At 48.3% G+C, this 14,705-nt stretch overlaps 6 non-coding genes and 1 pseudogene across 6 annotated transcripts; all 7 read left to right on the top strand.

The window, feature by feature from the left end:
• The first annotated feature begins 5,688 nt into the window (after nt 1-5,688).
• LOC139619664 (U2 spliceosomal RNA) lies at nt 5,689-5,870 on the top strand. Its single transcript, XR_011690646.1, has one exon. It is a non-coding gene; the product is annotated as a U2 spliceosomal RNA (small nuclear RNA).
• Nucleotides 5,871-6,265: 395 nt separating this feature from the next.
• On the top strand, nt 6,266-6,380 carry LOC139618978 (U5 spliceosomal RNA). Its single transcript, XR_011689982.1, has one exon. It is a non-coding gene; the product is annotated as a U5 spliceosomal RNA (small nuclear RNA).
• A 164-nt stretch (nt 6,381-6,544) lies between these two features.
• Nucleotides 6,545-6,736, top strand: LOC139618813 (U2 spliceosomal RNA). The gene has a single exon (XR_011689822.1). It is a non-coding gene; the product is annotated as a U2 spliceosomal RNA (small nuclear RNA).
• A 387-nt stretch (nt 6,737-7,123) lies between these two features.
• On the top strand, nt 7,124-7,238 carry LOC139618977 (U5 spliceosomal RNA). The gene has a single exon (XR_011689981.1). It is a non-coding gene; the product is annotated as a U5 spliceosomal RNA (small nuclear RNA).
• A 164-nt stretch (nt 7,239-7,402) lies between these two features.
• On the top strand, nt 7,403-7,594 carry LOC139619643 (U2 spliceosomal RNA). Its single transcript, XR_011690633.1, has one exon. It is a non-coding gene; the product is annotated as a U2 spliceosomal RNA (small nuclear RNA).
• A 391-nt stretch (nt 7,595-7,985) lies between these two features.
• On the top strand, nt 7,986-8,100 carry LOC139618976 (U5 spliceosomal RNA). The gene has a single exon (XR_011689980.1). It is a non-coding gene; the product is annotated as a U5 spliceosomal RNA (small nuclear RNA).
• A 164-nt stretch (nt 8,101-8,264) lies between these two features.
• LOC139618740 (U2 spliceosomal RNA) lies at nt 8,265-8,413 on the top strand (annotated as a pseudogene).
• Nucleotides 8,414-14,705: the final 6,292 nt, after the last annotated feature.

The following is a 14,705-nucleotide window of genomic DNA, read 5'->3' as shown; positions in this document are numbered from 1 at the left end:
GGCGGAGGTGGTGAAAAGCAGCCATTGCTCCGCTCATGTCAAAAGCAGCCAACCGCGACCAGCGAGATTTGTGCCAAGAGCCTGGCTGGAACGCCAGACACTTTGGGCCCATCGCTTCTCGGCCTTTTGGCTAAGACTGCGGTCGCCTCCTTTTGATGGTTAAATTCTTGCCTGTTGTGGCTCTGAGTTAAACCAGCTCTTGGGAGGAAATTGTCTACATTCCTTGTTTAAAGTTGTGCAACTTTTCTGTGGTTGCATATCTTAAACAAATAGGAATTCATTGGCCCAGAGAATCTCTTACCTGCGCTCTGCCGGATTCAACACCTTGTCCAGGCCAAAACTTGAAAAGGTAAGTACGTTTTTAGATTTTTTTCCTTTTTATATTTTTAATTGTATTTACTTATTTATTGTTCATTGTTTTTTTGTCCATTGTAAGTTTTTTACTGATTTTAGATCCTTTTAGCTTGTGGTGCCTCCACCATGTCGGCCACCCATGCCAACATGCGGAGGCACCACAGCGTCCGTTTTAAGTTTAAAGAAAAGGATGGAAAGCTCCTGGAGATGTCAAGGCTAGATTTCTCCAGGAAGCTAATCCAACAGGCTTTGAAATTCACAGCAAACGATTTGAATTGTATTTTGACCCTACCATTAAATAAAGGTTTTGATGTAAGCTTCCAGTCTGCGGCTATCTTGAGAGAATTTTGGACAAGATTTGAGTCTGTGAAACCCCAGTTTTCTGCATTTGTTGTTGAAAAACTGACTGATAATGCATTGAAAACAGTCATTGTCAGAATGTTTAATGAGACAGTGAATGCAGAAGACATTTGTATATGGCTGGGGAGATACTGCACTGTTAAAGGCCAGGCTACCAAAGTGAGAGATGAGGACGGCATCTGGAATTGCGCTTGGAGGGTCCCCATTCAACAATGGCAGGACCCCCAGGGCTTCCAAGGCCTGAAACATCTGCCGTCAATGATAGTTCTGGGTGAAAACAGGGGCTACATCCACTACCAAGGTCAGCCCAAGCTCTGCCGCAAGTGCGGTGAGCATGGGCACCTGGTAGAAGCGTGCGCAAAAACCTTTTGCGGAAAGTGTAGAGAAATTGGGCACACTTTTGAGGAGTGCACCAATGGCAGGAAGTGCAACCTTTGTGGAGAAACAAATCATCTCTTCAGAGCTTGCCCCAAATCGTTTGCCAACAAACTAAAGGCAGCAAAAGCCAATGAACAAAATGGAGGACAAAAAGAAAAAGAGCAGGTTGAAGAGGCTGGGCAGGAAAATTCAAATCTCCCGCCAGATACTGTGATTGGAGAGGAGGGATCATGTGAGGCGGGAGAGGGGGAGGGGCCTGCAACAGCCCCATCAATGGAGAGTGGAGAGGAGGATGGGGAGATGCAGGAAGTGGGCGGAGCTAGTTCAGAAATGGAAGATTTTCAACCACCTGAAAATAGTGAGGATGCCCCCCTCCCCGATGCCCAGCAAACAAAGAGACTTGCATCGGAATTGTCCTCTGAGTCTCCTGTAGCCTCAGAGAAGAGGGGAAGAGTTGGGACTCTCTCAGACAGTTCATCTGTGGAGGAGCCCAGAGTCTTCCCCTCCAATTCACCAAATGAAGTCTCTTTCCTGACAGTAGCTCTACAATCAACCCCTAAGGACTCCAAGCTAAATGCAGCCTTGCGTCAAAGGCCAACCCCCAGAGTCCGACGGGGGAATGGAGCTCAACTCCCTCCTTCATCACCTGTTGAAGTGAAGGAGGAGCCCCGTTCACAAGAAATAGTCTAACTGCCTTTTTTTTAAAAAAAAAAAGATATTTTAGCATCTTAAACCTCTATTTAGTGTTTTTAAAATTTCATACCTGTTGTTTTTAATCATACTCATGACACTCACCTTCTCAACCATCAATGTGAGAAGTCGAGAGTTAGAGCCCAGAGTGTTTTATCCTTTCTTAATTCTACAAAGTCAGATGTGTTTTTAATGCAGGAATGTGGCATACCGTTTTTAAAACACTACCGACAGTGGGAGGAGATGTGGCCACAGACATCGATATGGAGCGGATCAAACCAAAATAAGAACGATGGAGTGGCCATTTTAATAAAAAACCCTCAGGTTCTGGTGAAGGGTAGCACTGTGGTGAGAGACGGTAGGGCACTTTTAGCACACTTGACCTTTATGGGACAGGATTTTAACCTTCTCAATATTTATGGCTTTAACGACAAAAATGACAGGTATGACCTTTTAGAAGACCTGCAGTCCCACATGCTAGGGAGAGTGCCATTAGTTTTAGGAGGTGATTTTAACTGTATTTTAAGTCGAAAAGATAGAAAAAGAACAGGGGAAGATTTTAAAATTGACAAAACATCGGTTTTATTACAGGGCATATGCAGGGATTTTAAACTACAAGACTGTTTTAAAACCATGCATCCCAGAGAGGAGGGCTTCACCTGGTTCAGTGGTGATGGCACCAGAGCCTCTCGCATAGATTTTATTTTCACACGGGACTGCCCGCCGACCGATGCTAGATTGACCCCTGTTTTCTTTTCTGACCACCTGATGCTCTCCTGCACCCTTTCACTCTCTTCAGGTGTGACTTTTGGAAGTGGTCTGTGGAAACTCAACTGCTCCCTGCTTGAAGATCAACATCTAGTTCAGCAGTACAGGGAGCAGTACCGAGAGTGGCAGACCCTTCAAGACATGTACGATACACGAGCACACTGGTGGGAGATGGTGAAGGGAAAGACCCAGACTTTTTTCAGACAGGCAGGCAAAAAAAGAAAGGGCAAGGAGAACAGACGCATGATGGGACTGCAGAAGCGACTACAGCGCTATTTTAACCTCAACCAAAATGGAATGGATTTTAATGAAGAAATTAGAGAAATCAAATCAGAGATGTCGGTTTTAGCTGAAATTAAAAGCAAGGGTGTCATTTTAAGGAGCAGGGAACGGGAAATAGAGGAGGGTGAGAAGTGCACCAGGTATTTTTTTAAGAAAATTGTTAGTAAAGGGGGGACCATTTTAAAACTAAAAAAGGAAAACGGGTGCATAACAGAGAATATCGAAGAAATTAAACAGATTGTGGAAAATTTTTACGTAGAATTGTATAAAGAAAAGCCCATTAGAATAGACACTATGAATGAAGTTTTAAAATCCATCGATAAAAAAGTAAAAGACAGTGTGCTTTTAACCCAAGATTTTACCATTCTAGAGTTAAATAAATGTTTGTCAAGTTTTAAAAAAGGGAAGTCCCCAGGACAGGATGGACTTCCCTTGGAATTTTATTTGACCTTTTGGGACATTTTAGCACCTGATTTGATCGATGTTTTTAAAGACTTTGAGCACCTAGACCGACTTCCTGACAGTTTTAGAGTAGGGATAGTGACTCTACTGCACAAAAACAAAGACAAGACCGACCTGATGAACTGGAGACCTATCGCACTTTTAAACCTTGATTGTAAACTTTTTAGCAAACTTTTAGCCTCACGTATGTCCTTGTTTTTAAAGGGGGTGATTCACCCGGATCAAGGCTGTGCCATCCCAGGGAGGAAGATCACCGACAGCCTGGTACTGATCCGAGACACCATCTGTTACGCGAGAGACAGAAACATCCGGCTAGTAGTCCTAAATTTAGATTTTGAGAAAGCCTTCGATCGGGTCTCGCACCAGTACCTTTTCAAGGTACTGCAAAAAATGGGGTTCCCAGAAAGGTTTCTAGCTTGGGTGGGATTGCTGTATCGGGACATTACCAGCAAATTTGTGATTAACGGGCATTTGACAAAAGCAGTCGATATTAACTGCGGTGTCCGTCAGGGTTGTCCGTTATCTGCCCTCCTATACATAACATGTATAGAACCGCTGGCACAGATCTTGAGAAGGGATCAACGAATCAATGGGTTGGGAGTACCGGGGAGCGGGGGACTGGACACCAAGTGTATTTTATACATGGACGACGTGAACATTTTATGCACCGACCTTTTATCCGTCAACAGGACGCTGGACTTGACTGACTGGTTTGGACAGGCTTCTGGGTCAAAGTTGAACAAAAACAAGACCCAAGCCCAATTTTATGGACCGTGGACAGCGACTGAGATGACAGGACTCCCTTTGACTGTGACCCAGACTGACCAAAAAATACTGGGGATCAAATTTGACAGGGAGGGAGAAGGAACAACAAATTGGCCAGACGTGGTAGGGAAAGTAAAACAAAGACTAGGATATTGGGGACTTAGAGGACTGACTATTGAAGGAAAGGTTTTAATCATCAAAGCGGTGATTTTACCTTTGCTTTTACTCATCAGTTCTGTTTTTATCCCACCTAGGAGAGTGCTTTTAGATCTGGAGCGAGCCATCTTTTATTTCCTGTGGGGCTCCAAGTGGGAGAGACTGAGGAGGGAGGTCATGAAAAGGCCAAAAGAGAAAGGAGGAAAAGGAGTGCCTGACCTGTACTTGTTTTTAGGAAGCCGATACACCGCACTACACCTCAAACAAGCCACAGACCCATCCGGAAACCCCAAAACTACAGCCATGACACGTTTCTGGATGGGATCGTACCTCAGACGATTGAAGATTTTACCTACAGATCTTAAAGTACCCGTGTCTTTTAGCCTGCCACCAGCCTATGCTTTTATCCCGACGTTTTTAAAGCATTTTAAACTGGAGCAGGAGGAGCTGCATATTTTAACCAACCACCGTTCTCTGATCTCTGTTGTGCAGGAGCAGGAGCCAGTGAGTCCAGTGCGCGGGCTCGCATTTGGCGAGCCCTCAACAGTTTGGCGCAACGTGAACCATTCCGCTCTTCCAAACAGACTCCGGGACCTGTCATGGATGGTGGCTCATGAGATTCTCCCAGTCAGGTCCGTCATGCACTCCCGGGGCATGTCAACACGCTCAACCTGCCCCCGACCCGGTTGTGGCGCGCCAGAGTCGGTGAGGCATTTGCTCTGGGAGTGCAGCGCTGCCGTAGACCAGTGGGCAATGGCCGGCTCCTTGCAATTCCCGTACTTGCCAGCAAGGGAGGTCCTTACAGCACAACTGGTGCTGTATGGGGTGAGCCAAAAAACACTGAAGAACGATGACTTTGCCCAGATGTGGCTCACCCTAGCCGCCATCAAAGACGCCATATGGACCTCCAGAAACTTGCTGGTAAGGAAGCACATGCAGATCCCCCCCGTGGCTGTGATCCGGATGGCTGTAGGCGGCAGGCCTAGGACACAGCCACAAAGAAGCATCGCCTCTGTGCCCATTCGGACGAAGGAGCCGGAGCCACACATGAAAAGGTCAAAGCAGCGGCGGCCTGGCTCTCCGGGTGAGGCAGGTGGGAAGGAGCAACAGGGTGAGGATCTCCTCTGAGCACCACGACAGGATCCCGAGAGACCAAATGTTTGGGGGAGCGGAATGAGTGACCCTGGGTAGGGACTCATTCTGCTCCTGCACAAAATTAGAAAGAAGAGAAGTTTTAAACCAATGCACTCCCTTTTTAAAGATTTGGGACACTCCATGGTTTTCATTTGTGAGATGGATTTTATGTTTGACAACATGTAAAACCCCTTGAAATATTTGTTTTTAATGTTTTAAAAAAACAAAACAAACAAACAATGGTTTTACAACTATTTATCATATTGTTGTGATTATAATGTACCCTTTGTATCTCAAGATGTAAACCTTCTTTGAAAAAAACTTGAAATGAGTGTCAATAAATCTTTTCGAAAAAAAAAAAAAAAAATCTGTTCTTATCAGTTTAATATCTGATATGTCCTCTACCCGAGGACAAACATATTAAACGGATTTTTAGAACTGGGAGCTGAAAAAGGGGCTTGCTCCGTTCACTCCACGCATCGACCTGGCATTGCAGTGCCGCCGGGAACGGTGCACCCTTCTCTGGCCGTGTGGAAAAGCAAGCAAGCAAGCAAGCAAGCAAACAATGACGCAAACGTACAGTTTCAAATGCCCCTCTGGCAGTGGCTGGAGGAAGGTGAGTCAACCTGCCCCACAGCTGATATCCCTCACGCGCCCTGGAAGGGCTGCTAGCCTCCAATCAACCCCGCATTTTCCCTGTATTTTGGTCCCCGGGGGCCTGCAAGCGCCTGATAACTTGAGAAATTTGTGGGGATTGCATGTTGAGGCCCAGACACTTTTCTCCACAGCCCGATTGGCTAGAGCCCGTGACAACATGGGGAGGGGGCGGGGATTTGGCAAGCTAAGAGAAGGCTACCGTGAGGGCGGTGACTGGGACCAATGGGGTCCTCGGCCGCTCTTGAGGAGAGGCCTGTACTGACTCTGGTTTCTCTTCATCACGCACAAGTCTTTCGCCTTTTACTAAAGACTTCCGTGGAGAGGAACACCAATGAGTTTAAGCTATTTTTGGCAGGCTCTGCCGTATGGCTGAGCCCTTTGAGTTTGTGAAAAGTCAAACAGCTGTCGAGGTCAGGAATGGGGAGGTGGGCGGAGGTGGTGAAAAGCAGCCATTGCTCCGCTCATGTCAAAAGCAGCCAACCGCGACCAGCGAGATTTGTGCCAAGAGCCTGGCTGGAACGCCAGACACTTTGGGCCCATCGCTTCTCGGCCTTTTGGCTAAGATCAAGTGTAGTATCTGTTCTTATCAGTTTAATATCTGATATGTCCTCTACCCGAGGACAAACATATTAAACGGATTTTTAGAACTGGGAGCTGAAAAAGGGGCTTGCCCCGTTCACTCCACGCATCGACCTGGCATTGCAGTGCCGCCGGGAACGGTGCACCCTTCTCTGGCCGTGTGGAAAAGCAAGCAAGCAAGCAAGCAATGACGCAAACGTACAGTTTCAAATGCCCCTCTGGCAGTGGCTGGAGGAAGGTGAGTCAACCTGCCCCACAGCTGATATCCCTCACGCGCCCTGGAAGGGCTGCTAGCCTCCAATCAACCCCGCATTTTCCCTGTATTTTGGTCCCCGGGGGCCTGCAAGCGCCTGATAACTTGAGAAATTTGTGGGGATTGCATGTTGAGGCCCAGACACTTTTCTCCACAGCCCGATTGGCTAGAGCCCGTGACAACATGGGGAGGGGGCGGGGATTTGGCAAGCTAAGAGAAGGCTACCGTGAGGGCGGTGACTGGGACCAATGGGGTCCTCGGCCGCTCTTGAGGAGAGGCCTGTACTGACTCTGGTTTCTCTTCATCACGCACAAGTCTTTCGCCTTTTACTAAAGACTTCCGTGGAGAGGAACACCAATGAGTTTAAGCTATTTTTGGCAGGCTCTGCCGTATGGCTGAGCCCTTTGAGTTTGTGAAAAGTCAAACAGCTGTCGAGGTCAGGAATGGGGAGGTGGGCGGAGGTGGTGAAAAGCAGCCATTGCTCCGCTCATGTCAAAAGCAGCCAACCGCGACCAGCGAGATTTGTGCCAAGAGCCTGGCTGGAACGCCAGACACTTTGGGCCCATCGCTTCTCGGCCTTTTGGCTAAGATCAAGTGTAGTATCTGTTCTTATCAGTTTAATATCTGATATGTCCTCTACCCAAGGACAAACATATTAAACGGATTTTTAGAACTGGGAGCTGAAAAAGGGGCTTGCTCTGTTCACTCCACGCATCGACCTGGCATTGCAGTGCCGCCGGGAACGGTGCACCCTTCTCTGGCCGTGTGGAAAAGCAAGCAAGCAAGCAAGCAAACAATGACGCAAACGTACAGTTTCAAATGCCCCTCTGGCAGTGGCTGGAGGAAGGTGAGTCAACCTGCCCCACAGCTGATATCCCTCACGCGCCCTGGAAGGGCTGCTAGCCTCCAATCAACCCCGCATTTTCCCTGTATTTTGGTCCCCGGGGGCCTGCAAGCGCCTGATAACTTGAGAAATTTGTGGGGATTGCATGTTGAGGCCCAGACACTTTTCTCCACAGCCCGATTGGCTAGAGCCCGTGACAACATGGGGAGGGGGCGGGGATTTGGCAAGCTAAGAGAAGGCTACCGTGAGGGCGGTGACTGGGACCAATGGGGTCCTCGGCCGCTCTTGAGGAGAGGCCTGTACTGACTCTGGTTTCTCTTCATCACGCACAAGTCTTTCGCCTTTTACTAAAGACTTCCGTGGAGAGGAACACCAATGAGTTTAAGCTATTTTTGGCAGGCTCTGCCGTATGGCTGAGCCCTTTGAGTTTGTGAAAAGTCAAACAGCTGTCGAGGTCAGGAATGGGGAGGTGGGCGGAGGTGGTGAAAAGCAGCCATTGCTCCGCTCATGTCAAAAGCAGCCAACCGCGACCAGCGAGATTTGTGCCAAGAGCCTGGCTGGAACGCCAGACACTTTGGGCCCATCGCTTCTCGGCCTTTTGGCTAAGATCAAGTGTAGTATTCGTGGAGAGATTTTTCTTTTTTGATCTGGGCGACACTTCTATGGAAGCGATGGCCAGTATGGCCTCTCCTGTGCAGGTTATCCCTATGGTTGGGTTGAGGTTCACGCTTCGTTTCCAGGCAATCGTGACAGAAGAAGATGCTGTTTCAAGATCGTGGTTCTGCAAGAGGGTCATCATGGGCCAGCTTCTTTTGACGGTGGAGGATGTCTTGTGCATTCAATGGAACCAACAGGAAAAAGCTTTTGATGTCACCCTGAGGAATGAGGAGGTGTACAGAAAGGTGTCTGAAAATTGTTCGGCTGGAGCTGGGGTAAGGCCCCTTGCCTGCTACAAGATTTTGAGTTTGGACAGACCTAATTTCAGGCAGATCACAGTTCACATGTTTAACCCGTTTGTGACTGATCTTGCCTTGGCTGATTTCCTGGGCCGGTATGGAGAAGTGGTGTCAGCAGCAAGATATGTTAATGATCCAATGGGGTTTTGGACTGGCAGACGGCAGTTCCAGGTGTTGCTCAAGCCTGAGCCAGAAGGGCCTGGTGGTCTCAGACATCCACCCGCCTTTTTTAGTCTCGGTGGGGACCGTGGCTATTTGTTCTATTCGAGGCAACCGTCTTTCTGTCGGCAGTGTAGGCAGTCTGGCCACACGGAGGCAGGATGCACTGGGGTCTGCTGCCGTTTCTGTGGTCAGGGGGGACACGAGGCTAAAGACTGCACTGCACTGAAGGCCTGTCATGGATGTGGTGGACTTGATCACCTCTATCGGAGCTGTCCTGGCCGTAGGAGAACCTTTGCAGAAGTAGCTGGGGCCACTGGAGGGCAGGGTAAGGCTCAAGACTTTGGAGGGACTTTCGTGCCAATGGGCAATACGTCAATTGATCCACAGCAAGCGGATCAGCTTCCAGGCCCTTCTGGGAGTAGAGTGGACTCTGTATCCAAGGTGCAGGGACTTGCCAGTGTTGCTGGAGAAGTCAGTGTGGACCAGGTGCCCTCGGGGATTACGGACACGGTCCCCACTGGTGCCGCTCCCACCGAGCCAAAGCAAGGAGCACGAAGAGGTTTGAAGGTGTTGGAGGAGGGTCTCTCGATTGAAAAGGGGGAGTGTGAGCAGGTGGTGAAGAGTAAAAGGTCAAAGAGGGAGAGGGAGGGAGAGGGGAGGGGGCAGGCCGCAGAGGTGGGGGTTGATGTGGGTAGGGCTGATGGAATACAACAGGGGGGGGAAACGGTTAGAGGAGGGGCCCGGGGGCGGGATGCAATAGATACAGGTCAGGGGTTGGAGCATGTCTCAGGGGTTTTGGGTGAGGAGCCACCAGCTGGGTTGGAGCTTGATTTTGAGCTTTCTCCCGGTTTGCTCCTATTGTCGTCTCCTTTGAGTGAGGACGCATACGAGGGACCAAAAAGGCCTTCATCCTCACCAAATGCTGTTCCCTTTTCCTGGGCGGACCAGATGGATAGTGAAGGAGATGATCTGTATTCACAGTAGGGGGGGGGACTGTTTTGTTTTCTTTTTGTTTTTGTTTGAGTGTAAGCATCTGTAATTTAAAATGTTCTCCTTTGATGTTCTTTCTCTGAATGTGAGGGGAATGAGGAACACTGTTAAAAGAAGGATCGTTTTCGAATTTGTTAGCTCTTTGCGTGTAGCTTTTTGTTTGTTGCAGGAAGTCCACTTACGGGATATGGGGGATGTTGGGTGTTTTAGAAGGGAATGGACCAGAGGGGACTCAGTCTGGAGCATAGGGGGTGTTCACTCTACAGGAGTTGGGATTTTGTTTGGTTTTAAGGAGATTAAAGTGGAGGGTGTTTTTGTTATTGTCCAGGGGAGAATAATGGGTGCGGACATCTCCTGGGGAACAAACACGCTGAGAATCATTGTGGTCTATGGACCACAATCCTCAGCAGAGCGGAAAGAAATGTTTGGGATGCTGGAGCCGCACCTTGTCACCAACAGGCAGGTCATCATAGGGGGTGATTTTAATGTAGAGTTAGGAAAGGGGGGTGATGCCAGCGACCTGTACATTTCTAATCTTTTGAATAGTTTTGGTTTGGTCGATGGGGCGAGGGTGGTCAGGCCACTCATGGATGGTCCCACTTGGCGTAATTCGCAGGGGATCTTTAAGCGTTTAGATTATGTATTTTTTGTTAAGACCTTGAAGTTGGTTGCAGGAAGGGTGCTCCCGGTTTGCTTTTCGGATCATGATGGTTTGCTGTTTACGGTGAGTTTGGATTTGCCAGTCTTCGGGCCTGGGTTTTGGCGCTTAAATATTAGTGTGCTGGAGGAGGACTTGTTTAGTCAACAGTTTCTTTGGTTTTTTAAGGGTCTTATGGGACTCAAACCGCTGTGCCAGGGGTTGTTAGAGTGGTGGGAGGTGGCTAAGGAGAGGATGAAGATATTTTGTTTAAGTTATTGTCAGAGAAAGGCTGGAATGGCAAAGAGGGAGGTGGTCCATCTCCAGCACCGCCTTGAACTCGAGTATGCTAGGGGTAACTGTAAAGGTGCTGTAGACCATCAAGTTTGCGCATCCTTGAAAGCAAGTCTGAGACATATTTTTGAGGGTAGGGCCCGCGCATACCTGGTGCGGTCACGTCTGCAGTTCATTGAACAGTCAGAGACATGTTCGGCTGCTTTTTTTGGCTCCATACGGGCTGATAGGGCGAAGCAGCTGGTGTCAGGAGTTAGGAATAAACAGGGCAGGGTTGTGGTGGACACCTGCGAGATGGTGTGTGTCGCTACAGATCATTTCCGTGATGTTTTCACGGAGCGAGCGGTAGACATAGGAGGGGGAGGGGTGTTCCTGGATTTGCTGAACCAGCAGGTGCCAGGGAACATAGTGCGGGCTTTGGAGGCCCCACTGACCCTCAAAGAGCTTGAAGGTGCTCTCTGTAGGATGAACAGGCGCAAGGTGCCAGGCATTGATGGGTTGCCGGTAGAGTTCTATGTTAAGTTTTGGGACATACTTGGGCCAGTATTGTTGGAGGTGTTGACTGAGGTGCTCTGTACGGGGAAAATGGGGAGGTCTATGGCGACTGGAGTTATCTCCCTTCTGTTTAAGAAAGGGGATCGCGCTGATATGGATAACTGGCGACCGCTGTCCATGCTGTGCGTAGACTATAAGCTCCTGGCTAAGGTTCTGGCAGACCGGTTAAGCGTGGCCCTGCCACATGTGGTCCATGTGGACCAGACATGTGCAGTGCCAGGGCGCTCAGTAAGATGGAACCTGCAACTCTTACGGGATGCTGTGGCTTGGGCTGAGGATAGGCATCTGCCGCTTATGCTGGTCGGTCTTGATCAAGCAAAGGCCTTTGACAGAGTACATTGGGGTTTTATGTTTAGTGTACTGGAAAGGCTAGGTTTCGGTCAGGTTTTTGTAGGGTGGCTGCGCACATTGTATAGGGGTGCGGGGAGCAGGGTTTTGGTTAATGGGCACCTGGGGGAGGCTTTTAGTTTGTACTCTGGGGTGAGACAGGGTTGCCCGCTCTCACCGCTGCTCTATGTGCTTTACATGGAGCCATTAGCAGCTGCCATTCGGGCTGATCCTGGAGTGAGAGGTTTTTTTGTGCCTGGCAGTGGGGGTCTGCGAGTCAAGCTGTCTCAGCAGGCTCTGCCGTATGGCTGAGCCCTTTGAGTTTGTGAAAAGTCAAACAGCTGTCGAGGTCAGGAATGGGGAGGTGGGCGGAGGTGGTGAAAAGCAGCCATTGCTCCGCTCATGTCAAAAGCAGCCAACCGCGACCAGCGAGATTTGTGCCAAGAGCCTGGCTGGAACGCCAGACACTTTGGGCCCATCGCTTCTCGGCCTTTTGGCTAAGACTGCGGTCGCCTCCTTTTGATGGTTAAATTCTTGCCTGTTGTGGCTCTGAGTTAAACCAGCTCTTGGGAGGAAATTGTCTACATTCCTTGTTTAAAGTTGTGCAACTTTTCTGTGGTTGCATATCTTAAACAAATAGGAATTCATTGGCCCAGAGAATCTCTTACCTGCGCTCTGCCGGATTCAACACCTTGTCCAGGCCAAAACTTGAAAAGGTAAGTACGTTTTTAGATTTTTTTCCTTTTTATATTTTTAATTGTATTTACTTATTTATTGTTCATTGTTTTTTTGTCCATTGTAAGTTTTTTACTGATTTTAGATCCTTTTAGCTTGTGGTGCCTCCACCATGTCGGCCACCCATGCCAACATGCGGAGGCACCACAGCGTCCGTTTTAAGTTTAAAGAAAAGGATGGAAAGCTCCTGGAGATGTCAAGGCTAGATTTCTCCAGGAAGCTAATCCAACAGGCTTTGAAATTCACAGCAAACGATTTGAATTGTATTTTGACCCTACCATTAAATAAAGGTTTTGATGTAAGCTTCCAGTCTGCGGCTATCTTGAGAGAATTTTGGACAAGATTTGAGTCTGTGAAACCCCAGTTTTCTGCATTTGTTGTTGAAAAACTGACTGATAATGCATTGAAAACAGTCATTGTCAGAATGTTTAATGAGACAGTGAATGCAGAAGACATTTGTATATGGCTGGGGAGATACTGCACTGTTAAAGGCCAGGCTACCAAAGTGAGAGATGAGGACGGCATCTGGAATTGCGCTTGGAGGGTCCCCATTCAACAATGGCAGGACCCCCAGGGCTTCCAAGGCCTGAAACATCTGCCGTCAATGATAGTTCTGGGTGAAAACAGGGGCTACATCCACTACCAAGGTCAGCCCAAGCTCTGCCGCAAGTGCGGTGAGCATGGGCACCTGGTAGAAGCGTGCGCAAAAACCTTTTGCGGAAAGTGTAGAGAAATTGGGCACACTTTTGAGGAGTGCACCAATGGCAGGAAGTGCAACCTTTGTGGAGAAACAAATCATCTCTTCAGAGCTTGCCCCAAATCGTTTGCCAACAAACTAAAGGCAGCAAAAGCCAATGAACAAAATGGAGGACAAAAAGAAAAAGAGCAGGTTGAAGAGGCTGGGCAGGAAAATTCAAATCTCCCGCCAGATACTGTGATTGGAGAGGAGGGATCATGTGAGGCGGGAGAGGGGGAGGGGCCTACAACAGCCCCATCAATGGAGAGTGGAGAGGAGGATGGGGAGATGCAGGAAGTGGGCGGAGCTAGTTCAGAAATGGAAGATTTTCAACCACCTGAAAATAGTGAGGATGCCCCCCTCCCCGATGCCCAGCAAACAAAGAGACTTGCATCGGAATTGTCCTCTGAGTCTCCTGTAGCCTCAGAGAAGAGGGGAAGAGTTGGGACTCTCTCAGACAGTTCATCTGTGGAGGAGCCCAGAGTCTTCCCCTCCAATTCACCAAATGAAGTCTCTTTCCTGACAGTAGCTCTACAATCAACCCCTAAGGACTCCAAGCTAAATGCAGCCTTGCGTCAAAGGCCAACCCCCAGAGTCCGACGGGGGAATGGAGCTCAACTCCCTCCTTCATCACCTGTTGAAGTGAAGGAGGAGCCCCGTTCACAAGAAATAGTCTAACTGCCTTTTTTTTAAAAAAAAAAAGATATTTTAGCATCTTAAACCTCTATTTAGTGTTTTTAAAATTTCATACCTGTTGTTTTTAATCATACTCATGACACTCACCTTCTCAACCATCAATGTGAGAAGTGTGAAGTCGAGAGTTAGAGCCCAGAGTGTTTTATCCTTTCTTAATTCTACAAAGTCAGATGTGTTTTTAATGCAGGAATGTGGCATACCGTTTTTAAAACACTACCGACAGTGGGAGGAGATGTGGCCACAGACATCGATATGGAGCGGATCAAACCAAAATAAGAACGATGGAGTGGCCATTTTAATAAAAAACCCTCAGGTTCTGGTGAAGGGTAGCACTGTGGTGAGAGACGGTAGGGCACTTTTAGCACACTTGACCTTTATGGGACAGGATTTTAACCTTCTCAATATTTATGGCTTTAACGACAAAAATGACAGGTATGACCTTTTAGAAGACCTGCAGTCCCACATGCTAGGGAGAGTGCCATTAGTTTTAGGAGGTGATTTTAACTGTATTTTAAGTCGAAAAGATAGAAAAAGAACAGGGGAAGATTTTAAAATTGACAAAACATCGGTTTTATTACAGGGCATATGCAGGGATTTTAAACTACAAGACTGTTTTAAAACCATGCATCCCAGAGAGGAGGGCTTCACCTGGTTCAGTGGTGATGGCACCAGAGCCTCTCGCATAGATTTTATTTTCACACGGGACTGCCCGCCGACCGATGCTAGATTGACCCCTGTTTTCTTTTCTGACCACCTGATGCTCTCCTGCACCCTTTCACTCTCTTCAGGTGTGACTTTTGGAAGTGGTCTGTGGAAACTCAACTGCTCCCTGCTTGAAGATCAACATCTAGTTCAGCAGTACAGGGAGCAGTACCGAGAGTGGCAGACCCTTCAAGACATGTACGATACACGAGCACACTGGTGGGAGATGGTGA

The sequence above is a fragment of the Trachinotus anak genome, unplaced genomic scaffold (genome assembly GCF_046630095.1).
Source record: "Trachinotus anak isolate AG129_WGS33_773 ecotype Australia unplaced genomic scaffold, CSIRO_AGI_Tana_v1 ptg000003l, whole genome shotgun sequence".
In the NCBI taxonomy this organism is placed as follows: Eukaryota; Metazoa; Chordata; class Actinopteri; order Carangiformes; family Carangidae; genus Trachinotus; species Trachinotus anak.
Note: the sequence above shows the minus strand (reverse complement) of the source record. Positions and strands in the feature narration are given on the sequence as shown.